We start from the raw sequence: 5,353 nt of genomic DNA, 5'->3' as shown, positions 1-5,353 counted from the left end.
CATTATTCTTAAGTGAAAAAATAAAGCTCAATAGTAATTATTATCTTTGAGCGAAAAAATAAAAATCATAAAATAATCATTATTTTTGAAAGAAAAAATAAAAGTCAAGTAAAAATAATTACCTCGAATAATAAAAATCATTTAAAATTTCGATACGGCGCACAGTGTAAGATTTGACCCATCTAGCTGCTTTTAATTCTGTAATTCGAAATCTATTGAAGATGGATTAATGAAATTTTGCACAAGGTACGTTATAAGATAGGCGAAGCTGTTTACAAAAAATTGGTAATTTATAGTTACTGTCATGCCACCCTATTATATAACTGCAATTTTTAAAAATGCAAAAATTGAAATGTTTAACTAATTACAAAGGCTAAAATGCCCAAAATTGATATTTAGAATTTCCCTATAACAAGGAATTATAAACTGACAGAAATGGACTTAAAAATAAATATATTTTTTTTTTAGTTATGGGCGTGGAAAATATCGATAAAAAAGTCAAGTTGGGTCAAAGAAATTCCGTTATAAGTTCAATATTTCTTGCTCTATTTTCAGAAATGGTATACCATTGGAAAGGTAATGAATCAGGCTTTCTCTGTTGAAAACGAAAATATAAGAATTTGTCTCAGTCGAGATAAAATGCAAATGAATTACTCGAGGAAAATGAAATTCCCAGTAGGCCAGAAAAAGTAAAATTTCATCAAAACCTGCACTTTCCAGCAGCTAAAATTATGTTGTTTAAAGTCTAAGAGGAGTGGCAAATAAACTGAGATACAAACTTTATCGAATAGTGGCGGATAACGAGTTTGCGGGTCTAATGAAATTAATAAATTGCTAAAAATAAATTTAAGTTAACATCGTTTTGCTTTAACATGAAATACTCAGTCCTAGTTTACTAAAACCCCAAAAATGTATATTCATTAAAAAGAACATACCCAAGCAAATAAGACCAAAATGGTATTTTAGTAATTGTTGCATAAATCATATAACACCGACAAAATAAGCATTGCGATTCAGTTTCAAATATACAAGTTTAAATATTATTGTGCTCGGTAATTTTCCAAACCAAACCCCGTCCCGCCATACACTTTGATTAAAATTTTGTAGTTGTTATTGTTTCGTCTTTATCAGGCATTTCTGAAAACATTCTTGACGTTGTTTTAAAATTTGGCGACATAAAATAATGGAATTAATCTTTTCTAGAATACTGAAATGATACACTGTGCGGCGTACGTGTTTTACGACAATTACAACTTGTTGATTTTTTTGGATAAAATTTAAAATATAATTATTATTTTCCGTCCCTGATTTGTATATAAACCAAACGAAGCTTTTATAAAGTTAGTTAACAAATAAAGAATAAATATATTTCTATTATATTTACATACATACAGTGGTCGAAAAACTTTTAGTCGCACCAATTATTATTATTTTTTTTTTTAAATTTAATTTGAGTTATTTTTTTTATTAAAAATATAGTTCATTCTTTAACAAAAAGTCCAAGTTTCAAACTTTGTGCAATATTTGGAAAAAAATTCAACAATCTTTCGTAAAAGTTTCGAGCGTGTTAATTCGATTTTCTAGAAAGATTTCGGATTTTCCATTGGAATTCTAAAATTTATAAAATTTTAAGCCTTCCGCCAAAATATTTCGGAAAAATATTAACATTTAGGTGACCTTCAGCGATTTCAAAATACCTGCAAACATGTCATTGCTTTAATACCGTTGCTAAAATTTTTTAAAAAGTGTTCTGAGTGGCTTTTAAATAGTTCTAGAGGGGTTTTTCGGCGTAATTTGGCAGAACTTTCTTTTTCCTTCTTGGCAAGTCTAGAACTATTGAAGAGCCACTCAGAGCACTTTAAATTTTTATTTTCTTCAAACATTCAACTTTTGCGACTTTTTTGAAAAACAAAAAAAAATGTTTTTTTTGCATAATTTTGCAGAACTTTCTATTTCCTTTACAGGAACTCTGGATCTTTTGAAAAGCCGCTCAGAACAGTTTTAAATTAAATTTTTTTGAAACATTCCACTTTTTCGACCCTTTCGAAAAAACCTTTTTTCTGCGTAATTTTGCAGAACTTCCTTTTACCTTCTCAGAAACTCTAGAACTATTGAAAAGCTACTTAGAACAATTTTTTATTTGCCTTTTTGCCAAATTTCGTATGCTACGGGAATCTGGCATACAGAATTTTTTTTGTCAAAATACCAGGAACATGTTTTTTCATTTCAAGTACTCTAGAATTACTAAAAAGCTACTCAGAACAGATTTTTTTTTGTTTCTTTTGCGTTATACCGTATGCCAACTTCACATTCATTTGGAAAGAGTCTTTAAACGCCACCTACACTCAAACCAAATTTTAAATCAGCTGTTTCGCTCAAAGTAGCGGCCGAACAGTGTTGTCATAATTTTTTATTTTAAGATTCCTTGCAATTTGTTTTAATGTTGCAAAATAAAATATTAACTAATTTAATAATATGTTAGTTAGAAAATTACTTATCTCAAATAATATTAATTTTGAGTATTACCATTAAATTACATTCGAATTTAAGTTTAATTTGTTCCAAAAACTTCACGCCATACATCGTTTAGATGTAGAAATACTAAAAATGCAGATCGATAGTACTTTTAACACTTACTTCAACTAAACCAAAACTAGCTGACGCAAGTAAAAAATAAAGAAGATATTATTGGTTAAATTAAAATTTTTCGATATTTTAAAATATTAATATCTAATGGACAACAACGTAACCGATAAAAAAGTAATGATGTCAAAGTAAAGAAAACTAATTTGTCTTTTAGTTGCAAAATTAAAAAATTAAAAAAAAATTTCACAATTTTTTCATAAAATAACCTTTTTCGAAAAAAGTGCTTAATTAATGCTAAAGAAATTTATATTCTTTGGAAAGTAAAATTGATTACCTTTTAATCGATATTAAAACTTTATTATGATTTGCTGTTAAGTCCTATGAATTCAGTGATAATAAAAAATGCATTTACAAGCAAGTGGCTATCTTACACATATTCAGCTCATTCAAACAAGGGCCCCTCTTCTACAGCAACAGAGAAAAGAGAATTTTGCTTAGAAAAGTACTATGACAAAGAAATAAAAAAGCAGATACATTTTATACATAACCGAAAGATAAAATAATTGTCTTTATTTTGACAACATTATCTTTTTATTGGTTATGTAGTTCAAAAGATACTAATATTTTAAAATATCGAAAAATTTAAATTTAACCCCTTATATTTTCTTTATTTTTTAGTTATAGCTAGCATATAGACGCAAATACATAGTAAAAAAGTCTTTCGTTATTTAAAAAAAAAAAAAATACATACATAAATACATAAAATTAAATGTTTCCAATAAAGCCAGCAATTTTAAATGAAGCTATGGAGAAAGAAAACATACTCAGTGACACATAAAACGTATATGATTTTTTTCATGTATAGTGCTTTCAACAAGAAAGCAGTCAGCTTAAGTCGTTAAAGCATAAAGTTGTCTTTATAAAAAGTCCTTTGCGTTATAAAAAAGAACAAGGACAGACCGCCAATTTTCACCCGCCAAATTCATCTACGGGTGCCTCGTGTCCATCAGCGGTGGTGGAAAGTTAGGCGGGCTATTATATCCGGAGGCTTATGGCTTCTTTGGTAAGCTGTCGGCATTGTCTGCCGATCGCAGCCTTTTGGAGGTTTTTAGCGACTGAAAACCGTTTAATTGCCTCGGACATCCATTAGACCCTGGATTAGGGGAAAGGAAGATTTGACACCCCTTGGTGACAACAGTGTCCACCTTTGGAGGATGAGATTCTTCATCGCGCTCTGTGGTCCTTATGTGTGAGAGGCCAAGAGTTTACACAAGCTCGGTCGATGAGAGATTTCTATAGTAACTATATTTTGTGGGTACACCAAAACCGCCAGAAAAGGCCAAATGCAATGAGGAATAAATAAAAATCTTTAGTATTAAAAAACTGCTAAATAAACAATTGGGTATGTTTATTGGAAGTCCCCTGAAGTGAACCAAAGTTTTGCGATCGAAAAATATTGATTTTCAAGAATTCTATACCACTTGTTTCCAACATAAAATACATGGACAACTTTGAGCGACCTCCAAATATTTTTTGATTTCAGAATAAAAAAATGGGTATATTTTTTCGATATGGAACAATTCAAGAGTGTGAGGGCATTACAGTTTCGACTTTGGACCACCCTGATGCACATTCTCGCACGTTTTTGAGCATAGCCTCCTTGCCATTAAAATTATTTCATACATAAAATATAATTGCTTTCTTGTTTAAATTACTGTAACTGAACAAAAAAAAAATCCAAAAACAAAGTTCAAATCCAAAAAAGTTCAACAGTCATTTGCCAAATGAGCAACCGCTTACAGAAATTAATTATTTTTTACTTGTTGCCACAATCATTTAATTACTCGTCTCTCTTTTGCGCATAATTACAACGCCCCGGTCAAAGGTATGTAATTTCCTAATTTCCACTGATTTGCGGTAAATTTACGCGCAAAGAAAAAAACAATAAAATTTACATAGCTGGCGAAAAAAAGGCAGAAAAACCACAAACAAATAGAAATATTTTATTTGCGATGCTCATATAATTTACGAAGTGTAATAATTTCGGAATTTATTTGATTTTACTCGGTTTTGTTTGTAATTAGTTGCGCACGTACAAATTTAGGCTTGTATGTATGTATTTATTTATTTTGTAAACGTTCTAGCAAAACTCAAAAAAAAAAAATTTAGTCGATTTAAAAACTGCTAAATTTTTTTGCCAAACACAAAATTCGTCTGCGTAACACCGACCTAAGTCCCATATGCAAGTATATAATTACAACAAGCATGTTGCGACACGCTGAATTCAAAATATTTGTATTGAGTAAAAAGTGATGTGACTTTCCAAAAACAAAAAACAAATTCAAAACACACGAAACATTATGCTTACGATACTAGGGGAAAAATAAAATAAAACTGGATTTTTAGGTTTCCTGTTTGAGGCCAGGATATTTTTAAAAGACCTTTGAAACTTCAAGGATATGACAAATTCAAAAATTTATTTAAAAAATTCACTTTGTTATATTTTCCGGTCATACAAGCTGAACAATAGCTCGGATATTTTCTGTACTATTAAGGTCTGAATAGAGCTCCTTTTAAAGACAGAAAAATATAGTTTGTTTCAGATAAAGCACTAGGGATGTGGTTAATACAAGTATAAGGTGCAATTTTACCCCAAAGTCACCGTAACTATTTTTTACGGATTCTTATCAAGCTTTTTGGTTCACGGAATCAATCAACTTAAATTAAATTTCCATAAAGCTGTAGAAAGACTGTGCCGCCTAAGTGG

This window comes from Rhagoletis pomonella, unplaced genomic scaffold (genome assembly GCF_013731165.1).
Source record: "Rhagoletis pomonella isolate Grant_MI unplaced genomic scaffold, Rhpom_1.0 Rhpom_scaffold_00001, whole genome shotgun sequence".
Lineage (NCBI taxonomy): Eukaryota > Metazoa > Arthropoda > Insecta > Diptera > Tephritidae > Rhagoletis > Rhagoletis pomonella.
The sequence above is the reverse complement of the archived record's forward strand: the minus strand, read 5'-3'. Positions refer to the sequence as shown.